Source organism: Aythya fuligula, chromosome 11 (genome assembly GCF_009819795.1).
Source record: "Aythya fuligula isolate bAytFul2 chromosome 11, bAytFul2.pri, whole genome shotgun sequence".
NCBI classification, from domain to species: Eukaryota; Metazoa; Chordata; class Aves; order Anseriformes; family Anatidae; genus Aythya; species Aythya fuligula.
The window spans coordinates 4405625-4419585 of NC_045569.1; the positions used below are offsets into that span (position 1 = coordinate 4405625).

Below are 13961 nucleotides of genomic sequence, written 5' to 3' on the forward strand. Positions count from 1 at the left end.
TTCTAATCTCTGTCTCAGGAAAGACACAAGTGTTTTATAGGGGTTGCTTGACTTACCTAAACTTCAAAATTTGTTGATGTCCTGTAGATGTCAAAGCTGTAGATTTAAAGAGCTAAAAGTGACCTCACGATGTAACCTCAGTCATCCTGCCTTGAGGCACGATACCCTATTATGAGAACAGACTTGACCAATGTTTGTCTAACCTGTTCTTGAAGCCTTAAATACAGATGCCACTCATTCCTCTGGCTGTCTAGTGTAGCCCTTAACTATCCTTTTTCAAATGTCTGAACTAAATCGTTTTGCTGCAGTTTAGCATTCTTATTCAAAGTGAATCTAAAGGACAGCATTCCCTTTGTCTCTGCAGCATCCTTTTACACAAATGAACTATTAGCATATTTTTGTTCAGTCTTTCAGTTTCTGAATAAAAGCTCAGATTATTTCCTTTTTAAAACAGAGTTCTGGAACACATGACTTTTCCCTGTTGCACCTCCCTAGCTCTTGTCCGGTCTTTTTACAACTTCCTCAAGTTGTCGTGGTGACAGCGCTTCTGATTACTCATCTCAGTGTGCTGTATGCCTTTTTCAGCCTCACAAAGTTGTTGATATATAGGGTTTGTGATCCACTCTTCTTATTGGATTCTTTTCTGCAAGATTACTAGAGTACCCGTTTCTCTGCAGGCGATTGTTTCCTGCCAAGTGCAGCACTTTGCACTTGTGTTTATAGAATTTCTGTGTTCTTTCAGGTGATTTCAGACCGATGCAGATTTCTGCTCTGTGGTACCTGTCAACGTTGCATTAGCTGCAGGTTTATAATTATAATCTCTAAGCCATTACCCAAATATATTAAAATATTGAAGTGTATGAGGGAATTTATATGATAAAAACTTCTGTTTTGATATTAAAATACTAACAGTGATCCTCTGGTAACAAGCAGTTTGGCACCACTTTTGTGCTTTGTATCCAAATGAAATTTCTTCATCGTGTTTACTGCCCTTCTGTCCTCACTGACAGTAAGCGTGAATGGAACAGAATGTCAAAAGTCACAGTAAAACTAAAATCTTCATTTTATTCATGTCTCTGGTAACATAGCTGAAAAATGAAGTTGTTCCAATAGGTTGCTGTGAGCAAGTCATGGTGGTTGGTATTTATCATTTTGTTTGTTATTTTCCAGGTATACCTGTTATTACCAGGTATATTTTGAATTTGTTCAGGAATTTTAAGTATGTTGGCTAGTTTCTAACTTCCTGGGGTATTTTGTTTGTTTGTTTTTAAGAAAAGTACTCTTTGACCTTGTGTGGTCTGTCAAAACATCTACTAGTCTTCAAAGAGAAGACTTCTATACGGTTAGGTTCTGAAATTTGCGGTAAAGTTTGATTAGGAAACAGTAAGAGCCTTTCAAAGAGGAGAAATGGTTGGCCAAGATATTGGTGCTTAAATAACAGCAAAGACAGAAACCCCAAACTGTGCTCCTATAAACTAATTTTTGTCTACCTTATGTGAGACACGTGGAAGCTGTGAATGGCCTTAGATTTTATTTTTTTTTCCATGGCCTCTGTAATTCAGCATAGGTAATCTCGGTCTTGACAGTGCTGGCCGGTCTATTTCCTACCTCACATGGAAGCCTAACAGAGGATCAAACATTAGCTATTTTATCTTCTTTTACAGCTTCATGTAGTTGGTGCAATTCTAATGACTCGACTCTAAAACAGTATTATTCACTGACTTCAAAACACGGAGAGGAAGTTCCTGCTCTTTTTGATAGTTTGATTTGCTCTTTAAGACAGCCTTATGGCTAGAGCATTCATCTCCAGTAGAACTGTGTCCCGCATTTCTCCTCTTCACACAGGCACGTGTTTGTCCGTGTGCCCTTCTAGAGAGAAGAGATGTTGGTTTAGGAACATGTGGAGGGGGAGATGCAGCTTGACGTGCTGTTCATTTAAAACCTCATTTTGGAGCACAAGGTTTCACTTCAGCTTTAGGCTTTTTTTTTTTTTTTTTTTGCTTCAGAAACCTAAGTTTCTAATACAGTGTTGTATTTTGGATACTATGGGTGCTGACTGCATCAGAGCTAGTTATTACAACAGTAAATGATGCAATGACTCAGTTCCTTCTTAGATATTTTTTTTTTATGAGTGATTAACTGAAATCAACAGGAAGAGTCCATTTTACTTTGAAAGTCATTGACTCCCAGTTATTATGTTATATTGCTTAGTTACTACAACTTCAAATACTGCTTTTAGTAATTCTGATGTCAAGCTGATTGTATTCAAACCTCCGACCAAGCTTTCAATTGGAAATTATCAGCTGGTGTGCTTGCTGCACCATTTCTCTCCTCTGGGGGAGGGGGGGGGGGCAAGGAAGAATAGTAACATTTGAGATGTTTTCAGGGAATATCTGACAATAGATGCATTTTGAAATGAAGAATCACTGCTAATTTAATATACATCATTGCTAGAAAAACAGCTTTTTCCACTTCGGATGTAGAGTCTTCTTTTTGATGTATTATTGATATACCGTATGATGAGCAGTCAGGAGGCTGTACAAATGAGTTTTTGATCTGTAAGTCGCCCGCATTACCATTCCTCTGCAGAACAGCAAGGCGGAGAACACAATGCACTTGTAAATCAAGGACAAATATTCTCCTTTGTGTGACTGCTGAAAGTATACGTACTTGCTAGGAAGTGGCTATGGAATTTCCCAGTGTAAAATCAGATCCTTGAATTCAAGGAGTTTTTATTTGTTTTAAACCTGATTGCCCTAAAACAGTTGGTGGTTCATAATTAAAATCCATACATTTGGCCCCATTCTGTTAAAAGCTCTGTAAGAATTTAAAGGTGTTTCTCATATCATGTTTCTGTTAATGGGTTGGTGGCATATATGTGTTTTGGTAAAAAAATGAAACTTTTTTTTCCCTATTTAAAAAGAAACAGCGACCTTGTTGGCAGTATTTAAGAAATTATTTATACACACCTTTTAATTAAGTGACAACGTAAATACTTAAAATATCTTGCTTAGACTATCTGTGATCTAACTGCTTGAGACCTTATTAGGGATTTGCGTGCTCTATGAAGTAACGTGTTGCAACAACGTTGCCTGACGTTTCAAAGCCTTGTCACATCATATAATATGAAATGAAATGAGTGACTAGCGGGTCATTTCTGTTTTACTGTAATGGAGGCTATTTTGCTTTTCCACATATCTTAAAAAATACAGTTACCCAGGTGGTGTGTGTTACTTTCCAGAGCCTTCCAAGGCTCTCAGATAAATCTCATTAATTCCTATAGTTATCCCTATGAAATATATAGCACAGAGCTTCGGAGATTTATTTTTTGAACATACAAGTGTGTCAGTCTTGTTTCCTAGCAGGCATTTTTCACTATATGGATTTTTAAGGGTTGAGTTTACCATTGTCCCTATCTATCCAGTTTTCATTATTTGGTAAGATCTTCATCCAAACTGGTGGGAGCTGTGGCAGTTCGTATCATCTGAATATCAATTGCACAGATTTTGTGCTGCTTTTTCTGTCTCAGCCACATAATGTTATCACAAGAAACTCTCTATTTGTTAATGTTACTAGCAGTTAAGAATTGACCAAACACTTAGAAACACCTCAACAGTTAAGGATGGTCCATTTTAAGTCTACACAGCCACATAGGATGTAAGTGTCAAGGAAAGGGGCTGCTTCATCTGGGTTAATACCCTGGCAGCAAGTCATTTTGAGCTCCAGATGGTGATCTTTGTGTACCTGTGCAGTGAGTAGTATTCGCACCGCCCTGGGCATGACCAGGCTTGCAGTTCAGGCAGCCCCGAGCAAGGACACCTCTTTCTGACAGCGCACACCTTGCATCTTGGCTGTGTGCCCGGTGGGACTGGGTTCCAAACGCCGGTGTTTGCGTCTGGAAGAAGCTGTGCCTCGCTTTCCTTTGTGGACACTCAGACAGTGCTCCTGGGCTGCACAGCAACGTCCAGCTACAAAGCCGAGCTGCTGAAAGCGTCTCAGGATAGTGGTTGATTATTTTTTAATTTATTCGCCCCCAAATGTGAAGTGCTATCTCCTGCTGGTTGGCATTATTTTCACCTTAGATGAGGTGGTTTCTTCTCCGTCTTTGGTGCTGCTGGGCCCTGAGGTGTCCCTGGGATGGTTTCGTTTGGCCCCAGTGAGAAGCAGTTGAAGAATTCAGTACAAATCGATGACACTGTGGCCTGCAAGCTATTCTGCACTTTGAATTAGACATTTAGAAAGTCTAGATTTAACCTTTTGGGTTCCTGTAGCTAAGAACTCTGAGAAGGGGAATCTTTTCCTTATTATTCTCTTTATTCCTCGGGGAATGCCTTTCAGCTGGTGAGCGCAGGGTGACTGTCCTTTCCTCTGCCAGGAAGTTCCTGTCATTTTTGCCACGAGTGCTCAAAACGATTATTAAGTAAAAAGGTAAATATGTGAACACACAACCCGCTGGTGTGTTTCTTTGCCGGCGTGCGGCTCTGACCAGCCCATGGAGAGCTCCCCCGTCTCGTTGAGGGGAAGCAGCCCGATTTCTTCTGCTTCCTCTCACACGTGCTGTTCCCTTGAGCATCCTCTGAAGCTTAGACTCCATCTTCTCTCAATGCACATTATTAACTAAGCAGGCCGTGTGAGGTATTTGTGAGCCCATACCTGCAATACCGTTTACAATAGCATTAAAACTTCCCCATGAACAGCGCTTCCCCTAAGATGCTCTGCGGACAGCGGCTGCCGCGCCTCGCCCTGCCCTGCTGGGCTTTGTGCCTGACGTGCCCCAAGCAACTGGCACCGCAGGGCGCAGCGCCTGTGTTTTATTGCGTGATTTTACTGGATTTGGTTCCTTTTTTCACCTTGCCCTTCGAGGTTAGTGCCCCCCCCCCCCTCACCCGGGCCGGGGCGGGCTCCAGCGCGGCGCCGCCCCTTGGCGGCTGCGCTTTGCGGGCTGTAAAGCAGCGCCGGGTGTCGCGCCGAGCCGCGCCGCGCCGAGCCGAGCCCAGCCGCGCCTGGGCAGCGCCGGGGGCTGCGCAACAACAAAACCGCGCCCGCCGCCAGCCCGGGCGGCTCCGCGGGGGGCGCCGGGCACCGGGCCGGGGCCGCGGGGACCCTCCGGGGCCGCTCCTTCCCCGCCTCGGCCTCGCTCTCAGGTACCGGGCGGGGCGGCGGCGGCGGGTGGAGGGGCCGGGGGGGGGGCTGCGGGCTGCCCCTGCTCTCCTCTCCCCTCCTCTCCCCTCCTCTCCCCTCTCCGTTCCTCATCTCCCTGCCCCTCCGCCCCGCTCCCCGGCCGGTGGCGGGGGCTGCCCGCGGCGGGGCCGGGCCGGGCCGGGCCGCTCGGGGCCGTTCGTCCCCTCGGGGCCGCCCCCTCAGAGCGGGGCCCGGCGGGGGGGGAGTGGGGGCGGCCCCGCTGCGGGCTGGGGGGGCCCCGCTCCGGGCCGCGCTCGGCGGTCTCCTTGGGAATCGGTCACAGAATTTCCCCTCCCGGGAACGAGTCCTGGTTGCGCCCGTAACCGCCCCAACGGCCCCCGGCTCCTGCCCTCAGCCGTCTGAGGCACCCCGCCTGGTAAGCAAGGAGGCTGTGACCCTGCGGGGGGCGGGCCGGCCCCTCGCGGGTGCAGGGCAGCGGGGAGGTGTGAGGCACGCTGTCCTTCAGGTGGTGTTTCAGCCGGGCGTACATTGGTGGGGGTCTTGTTGGGTTTGAGTTCGCTCCTCCACGGCCTCACATGGCTTTGTGAGACCCCCAGCGAGGCCTGGCTGCCTCGGCTGATCGGTGGCAGCCTTCGTGCCTCCCCCTCCGGCACTGCGCCGAAAGAAGATACCACATGGAAGTTAGGGGCTCGCTGGAATTGTAAAACCTTATCTGGTTCTTGGTGGGATTACTTCAGAAATTAATATTTAGTGAAAACAAAAGAATCAACTGCTGGGCAGGGGCACCTCTAGGTAACATCGCGGTGGAATAGCAGCGTTATAAGCTAATAAAGGAGAGCCGGGTTATCAGGTGGGAAAATAAGGCTTACCTTGCCTTTGTTGTAGCTAGTGAGAAATTCCAGAAACAGATTAATTCTGTTCGCTTGGTGAAATATTTTTTGAGGGAAATCATATGAAAAGAATTGGAATGTTTTGTCACTCTTAAAAATTAAAGCTTCTAATAGTTGGCATACACGTAGCTCTTGCTGCCTAAGTAGCTTTACACCAATGTAAATGTTCTTATTCCTCCTTTTTTGGGATAGAGGAACTTTACTGACCAACTCCCTCTCCCCCCCCCCCCCCCCCCCCAAAAAAAAAAAGAGCTATTAGCCGGGATTATCAGTGGCTCAGGTTGTTCAGGTTGTGCTCTTGTTCGTGTGCAGGGCTTGATAGGGAAAGATGTGATTGATGTGATCTCCGTGCTTGTGAATGTCTGGTCACCTGTCATGCTCTTATCCACAGTAGAAAATGACCTCTTTTTGAATTCATAGAACAGGAAAGTCTGTGCACATCTTGTGTTTCATTTGATTTAACTAAAAGGGTATAAGACACCAAGCTTCCTATTTTAAAACTCTCGAAGTTATGCATATTGAAACTTCTTTATTCACAGTTGAAGCCTCTACAGCTAGCGCTGCAGTTATGTCTAGTGTTGGGAGCCCGGGGGTGAACAGCAGCCCTAAGCATTTATGCATATTTCAGATGGCCTTTCAAAATCTGCATGAGAGCATTCTGACCTTTCAGAAGTGTCTTTCTTGAAGCAGGGACTTTTGTAACGTGTACCAAGAGTAGTGTATCTTGGTAGATCCATGACGTTATCAACACTTTATCTTCAAATTACTAGTTTTGTACACCTTTGTAAGCAGTTACAATAGCCTAGTTTTTCAGCAGAGGAGGCTGTGCTGCAATAACAGTTAGCTGACATCAGTTATGGTATTTTTTTTTTTTTTCTTAAAGTCAAGAACCTTTCATCTCAGTTGTTTCCATTTCCTCCAGTAGTGAAGACTTGAATTTGAGAAGATAAAGGTACTAGTGCCCCATCCCCAGCTGATGAAGTCCAGAGGTCAAGGTGTCAGGCAGTTTAATAAATGGGGAAAAAGTACAGGGGTGCGGGGCATCAGGACAACTTAATTCAGAGGTAAACAATGGGGTTAGCACGGGGAGAGATGGATTTGCCACAGGCAGATGTTATATAAAGGTTTCCCAACAGCTTTACTAACCCATAACTTCTTTAAGGTCAATTTTATCACCGGGTCTGTAGTGCTTCAATTCTTTGCATGTCATTTAAAGAGATTTAGAAATATGATAGGAAATAGGATAGGAAATCTGCACAACATAAGAATAGAATAGTTATTCCCAGTCATAGTCCCTAAAGATTTTGCAGTGTGAGTGGTAGTGATCAGCTGCTGCTGAAGTCTGCAGTGCTCTTAAAAGAAATGCGAAATGCATCCTTAGTTTTTACGCTAGTAAACTTCGTTCAGAAAACAAGGCCTAGGTTTAGTGTTTTTTTTTTTTTTTTTTGTGTGGTGGTTTAATGTCAGGCCAAACAGAGACCCCTAATACAAAAAAGGGGAAGAGAGAAGAGAATATGTTTCCTTCACTAGCCCAGAATTTTATGGTTGATGCAATTTGGAAAAGTAACGGCTGTGACTTGAAATGATGTTTTCCTTACTATCTACCAAATGAAACTTCTTTGGAAAAGGCTTGTCCGAGACTACCAGCAAGAGACTTCCTTCTCTATTTGGGTAGGGGAGGGAGGGTGGTGGCAATCAAGTGCCATCCTGATAATACCTGGCTGCTGTCAAGTGAAATGTTTGATTTTTACCTACAGCTGCTTTGCTCTAGTAGGTGAAAGGACTGGAGAAGGTTCATTCTCCTTCCATCTTAACCTGGCACGTCTACTTTGTTTAGTGTCTGCAGATTCTCCTACTTCTCACCGGCTTCCTAAAGAACAGCATAACCCTGCATTAATGCTTAATTTCTTAGTTCTCACCTGCAGGATTTTTGTTAGCAGTCATAGCAAAGATCATGTCATACTTAGCTCCTTAGGGCTTTATCAAGAAGCGTTTGCAAAATGATACTGCATTAGGAACAGTTAAGTGTACCTGAAAGGTCAAAACTGCCGGAGGGACTAATAAATAAATTGTTAAATTATTTTTGATGGCTATATAATTCAGTTTCCCTAAGCATCTCTGGAAGCAATTCTCTTAAAGTTGGCTGAAGCAGAATCCCCAGTTAAGATCTTAAGTCTAGTAAAAGAGCAAGTGTATTTTTGTCATTCTTTTGTAAAGCTACAACTCCTTACTCCCAAATTCACTGCAGTTATGTTTGTCTTGGAGTTCACCGAAGCCAAAGCATTCCTGATTGCCAAATCATAATGCTTCTGTCTTAAAACAGTGATTTACATGGTGTTAGTGTAGTTAACAGAGTTTAAGCCTATGACAGAGCAGAGAAATGTCTAGACTGAAGAATGTGCTCATGAGCACCGTGTTTGTCAAATCCACCTGCTTGCATCTGTTGTGCGAAGGCAAATGGATTCCTTGCCCAAGCGGGTAAGCGCACGTTAATGCTTTGGTGCTTGGATTTCCCTGGGTGCTTTAACCATCCTGGGCTGATTCATAGCGTATCGCAGGGGAACTTGCTTGTTGTTCAGAGGGCTCTGTGCAGAGCTGTTCCTAGCCTGCCAGCTCATCTAGCTGAGGTGCATCCAGCTGCGCATGCTCCTGTGGGCTCCCTCCATTCCAGCTGGAATCAGGCCACGGATCCATCCAGTCCTCGGGAAGAGCTCTTCTGTCATAGCTGTCCTGTGCTGGGTTCTCCTCAAAGATGTAAGAGACAGTGCAGTGCTTTCAGTGGCCTCTTGAATAAAAAGAATAAACAGAAATCCAATGGTAGTAAGTCTCAGAGGTGAATGCGAACATGGCGTAACAGAGGCTTTCTGCACCTACTTTAAAGGTGGCCTGATGTTCTGGTTGTCAGATGATTGCGTTACTGCTGTGAATTGACTAGTGCATGAGGAAACAGACCTGGAAGGAGGTTTTTTTCAGACATAAAATTAAGGAGTCTGCTGGTCCAGAGGCTGGTTTCTGTTGGTTACGTGTACTGTGGTTTGACTTACCTTTGAGATGCCTTTGCAAGGTTAATAAGAGTAGTACTGTACTTACAGTAGCATTGTTTCACTTGGAGAGTAGCCTTCCCACATCGTTCATGGTTCCTAGAAGTGGCTGCATGGGGTCAGTAATCCTGCCTGCCCTGCCGTGCTGTGGCTCAGGTAAAACTAGCGCCCCTCTCCAAAGCACTGGCAAAGCCTTCCCGCAGGGCTGGCTGTAATGGGGTGTCTTTAGGAGGCTGCCAGCAAGAACCTGTTTCCAAACACTGTCATGCAGCTGATAACTAATACTATACGTTGTTCTGATGTGCTGTACCTTTGTGTAGGGCGAACGGTAAGTTTTCTGCCCGGGGAATTCTCAGGCAGTTCTGTCGCTCAAAAATCACGGCATCCGTTACTGCTCCAGCTGCGTTAGGGCACAAAAAGGGAAATGGAGAGTGGTTGGGAAATTGGGAGTGATGCCACCTAACAGCAAAGCAAACGTAACAGAAATTCAGATCAGCTTTTGGTTGTTGCTGTTTTGTAAAGGTGTGTAGATTTTAAACCATCAATTGTTTTATTTTCCAGCAAAGATTAAAAGACCAAAATACAGTATACTAAAAATTTGGTGTTAAACTCTAAAAGAGCGCAGTTTCTCATTACACAGTGAAAAAGAACAACAGTCAAAAGCAAAGCTGGGTGGTTCTGAAGTGATTGCACTTGTTTTGCTGACACTGGGACTGAATTTTGAATGTTTGTGTTCTTGCTGCTCGACATCGTACGATTTCCCCTGCTTGATAGGGTTGAAATGCATAGGGCGTGACTGCGCCTTCAAGGCTTACAGGTGTTTTGTCCTGAGCTGCTTCAGTGAGCCCTTTGGTTTTGTTGAAGCAGGGCATGGTAGCACTGCAATTCGTTCTTTGTGGCATTGTAATAGCTTCTCAAATGGCTCCCAATCCCCTGGCAACCTCAGTTGGGTCGGGGTCATGCATTAATCAGTCTTGTTTGGCTCTCTGCCCTTGAGGAAGGGGAGTAGTAGTACTTAGGTTATCTTGCATTTGCCCAAGGACTTGTACAAATTTTAAAAGTGTAAGTTTCTAAGTTTACCCCTTCTCTGGTGTCTTGGTCCATCTGGTGGAAAAGCCTTGCTGAAAGAATAAAAATGCATCTTCTACTAACAGGACAAGGATGACTGTTGGGGTTCCAAGACGCAGTTTGTACTCTACTTTCATTCACTGGTCCATGCTTCGAGCTCTTGATAGCCCTGTCTGCCAGTTCGAAAAAATACTGTGCTAGGAACAGTATACAAAACAAGGTCTGTGGGCGTGTGCCAGAGGCTAACAGAAGTTTTCTCATGAAGACAGCCGTACCCATGTTAGCTTACAGGAGTGAAAATAATGTTAAAAGAGAAAATAATGTAAAAATGGCCTTTATAGAAACCATTTGATAGTACTAAGGAAGGGAGTAATTTTTAAAATTGTAATGGTGAGTTCAGATAGCATATGCAAAGAAAATACAAGGTAGGACTTAGTAAAGGATTTACATATGGAAAGTGATAGAAACTTTCTGTCTGAAAGAATCTTAAATAGCTTCGCTTGCCTGGTGTCCCTGTGTGCATGGGCAGCTGAGGTGGGTTCATAAGTGGTCCAAGAGACCACGGAGTTGTTATGGAAATTGCTGCATTCTTTCAGGGTGATGATAGCAATATGTTCTGCAAGCTCTTGGTACTCCCCAGAGCCATCATATTTGGAAGAATTTTTTCCCTCTATTGTCCTCTAGGTTTAACCCTGGTTACCTGACTGACTTGTAAGTGCATTTAGGGTCTGTGCGGTGGGGAGTGCGTGGAGGCAAGGGGAAATCACCGTAATGAGAGAGGAGAGGGAAACTGAAGAAGATCTGGTACCTAAAGGGGGTAGAGGAAAGCTGGGGAGGGACTCTTTGTCAGGGGATGTAGTGATAGGACAAGGAGTAACAGCTTTAAACTAAAATAGGGCAGGTTTAGATTAGATATAGGGAAGAAATTATTTAATATTAGAGTGGTGAGGCACTGGCCCAGGCTGCCCAGAGAAGCTGTGGCTGCCCCATCCCTGGCAGTGCTCGAGGCCAGGTTGGATGGGGCTTTGGGCAGCCTGGGCTGGTTGGGGGTGTCCAGTGGGATTGGAATCAGGTGATATTTAAGGTCCCTTCCACCCCAAAGCATTCTGTGATGTAAGGTGGGGAAATAGCTGACTTGAGATGAAGCTTTTTTCCTTGCTGCTTTCCATCAAGCCTAGGAAGGCAGGCTTCCTAGAACTCTACCAAAATAGTTCAGCCAGGAAATACCTTTTATATGGCTCTCTGGGTGCAGGTGTGTATTACACCAACAAGACAGAGACCGGTGATTTGGGGTTATGTAAGAAGCCTGCTCTGAAGGTGAGCGGGAGGTGTGCAGTGGCTGGCTGGCCATGTGTCAGAGCACAGTGTGCTTACTGTAGACACCTTGGAGGGAGTTGATCAAGGTGCTTTTTGATGCCTAAAAAGGTTGTTTCTTGGTAACAAAGGGAGCTGAGTATATTTTACAATCTACCTGAAAATACATCTTCAAAATAATGATAGATTACTTATATTCATCAAGTTTACATGAAAATTTGAGTTCATGTGTCTTGAACTGTTGCACTTTTTTATCGTGCTGCTTGACTGTCAGTAGTGAAACTAATTCTTAATGCCACCTTGCTCTCTGATAACTCATGTGCTTTGCTTTTATGTGATCAGAAACTTTTGTCTGATGTAAAGATCTCAAAACTTCTGTTTTGACTGATTGAGCAGTTTCGAAGGACTTCCCCAATTCGCATGAGCGTTCTTGCAGTGCTGCATGGCCTGCGGGGACTGATGCCAATATTCTTCAGTTCGTGCAGTCAGTGGATAAGTTGTGGATGGGGCACTTCTCGATTCTGAATCAAGTCATACACTTTAGAGAGGAACTTACATGTATGGTTTTCAGATAGCTCTGTTTCCAGCTGTTCAAGTCTTCATTTAAAATGGCATAAAAGATGTTACCTCCTTTTTCTTTCCTCTCAGAGTCTTGATTCCCTACGTTAAAAAGGAAGAGGAGCACTTACTGCATCTTGTTGCTTTCTGAAAAAGCTTCTGAGGACTATTTTAGTGGGCGATTTTGTAGGACATTCTAATAGTTTAACAGCAGATAATATTCTAATGACTTTTAATTCATTGCGTAGTATTTTTGTAGTCCCTCTTAAAGTTTGTCTAAAATTCTGTGTAAAACACTGGACTTGTACGTAGCATGTATTTCTTTCACCTGAACACTAAAAATCTTAGGAAATTGGACTCCACTTGAATAGTAAGCTGTTCATCTTGCTTCTGTCTTTTCTGCTGATTTTTTGTTCAAAGATTTCTAATAGCACTTTTGAATGAATAGGTTATTAGTAATTGTTGATAGCCTCCATTCACTTCAAAAATGTTTAAGCTGTTTGTGTAATTTTTAAATGGCAGCCAGCAGCTCTCAGATGAGCAAGCAGTCCATCAGGATGTGTATTGACTAGCAAAAATGAAAGGTTCTTGATTATTTACTTAAATGAGTTACTGCTGACTTTCCCATGTTTTTAGTAGTGCAAACACACAAGGTATTTGGCTCCGAGTTACCTGACTGTAATATCTAGGCTGCTTACTGGAGGAAAGCTAAGCTAGTAACTGTTTCACATGTGCTGGTTTTCTCTGTGTGGTGGTTGAGGTGTTTTTGTCATCTTGGAGTAGTTTGAAGTTTCTCAGAGTGTAAAGTTTCTCACTTTGTATTTTTGCTGTAACTTCAGTACCTCTGTGTTCTAGTGCAGTGGCCTCTGTGCTGCAGTAAGCAGCTTACATAAAGGTGTATGCTTTGTGGTTGCATAATGAGAAAATTTGTCGGTTTTGTTCGTGTTTCTTTATTGAGAAATTCAGAATTAAATTGAATTATTCCTTTAGTTTATCATAATACAAGAACAGCAAACTTGTGAATAGGCCAGGAGTGTAGTGTAACGTAAGTCCTGCTCATGTTCAAAGGGAGCAACCTCTGAATAAATTAATGTTTTCCTTTGTTTACCAAACCTAAGTGTTTTGTGGATTTTCTGAAAGAGTTGTGGTGAAATATAGGGTTATTGTGGGAGGGGCTGGCTTGTATTTGGATTGTGGAAAAGTTTTGTGTTGTGTTTCTATGAAATAGTAGTGCTGAAATAACAGGCCAAAGGAGCTGCTTAAAGGTGACCTTGTAAGGATGAGAGAGACTTTGTATTCCTTCATCTCTGTGTGCTTATAACAGCTTTGAATTCCAATTTCATGTTCTTATTAGAATTAAATATTGTAAAATGGAAGTCTTGGTTCCAGAGAGAGATGGTATTGGGGAGGGGGGGGTAAGCAAGTGAGAACTGGTATTTTCCTTCAGGAGCTGTCAGGAGCAGAGAGCAATTCCAGTGCTTTTGTAGAGGCCTTTTCTCATTTTTGTTTACTGTGAAAACTTACACTCTCTTAATATTTGTCCCCAGTTTGTTTCAAATTTTGCATCTTTGTTATTTAGTCCTAGACAGGGAGGTAGCCTTACAGCACATGCCACTAAATTGTACTGCAGTAAATTACGAACATGTGCAGCAGCTCCGCTAGCACTTGGACATGAGAAATACCTCCTACTGCCGGTTGTGTTTCGTTGAAGTGAAAGTAAGAGGCCGACCTGCTGCATGTACTGACAGGAAGAGTTAGAGGTTTAAAAGCCCTTAAATGCTTAGTCCGACTTGCGTGCAGTGAGCTTTCAACCTACAGCATATGGTTATATTTTCCATCAGTAATTCCGGTAGAAAACAGCAGTGCTTTTGTAGCTGACGCAGGGTGTAGGTCTTGCGTTTAACAGTAACTGTCAGAGCTGTTTGTAGGATTCCTGGTGAGAAGACTC

At 43.9% G+C, this 13961-nt stretch overlaps 1 protein-coding gene across 4 annotated transcripts in view; it reads left to right on the forward strand.

Moving 5' to 3' along the window:
- The window catches only part of RNF111 (ring finger protein 111), a 49976-nt gene that overhangs the window by 1047 nt on the left and 34968 nt on the right, over nucleotides 1-13961 (forward strand). For 2 of the 4 annotated variants that reach the window (XM_032194800.1, XM_032194801.1), the window contains exon 1: nucleotides 5092-5144. The exons of 1 other annotated variant lie outside the window; for it this stretch is intronic. The gene's annotated coding sequence lies outside the window, so the exon portion shown is untranslated. Of the gene's footprint in view, nucleotides 1-5065; nucleotides 5145-13961 lie in introns of those variants that run through there. One more of the 4 variants, XM_032194802.1, reaches the window with a different exon arrangement.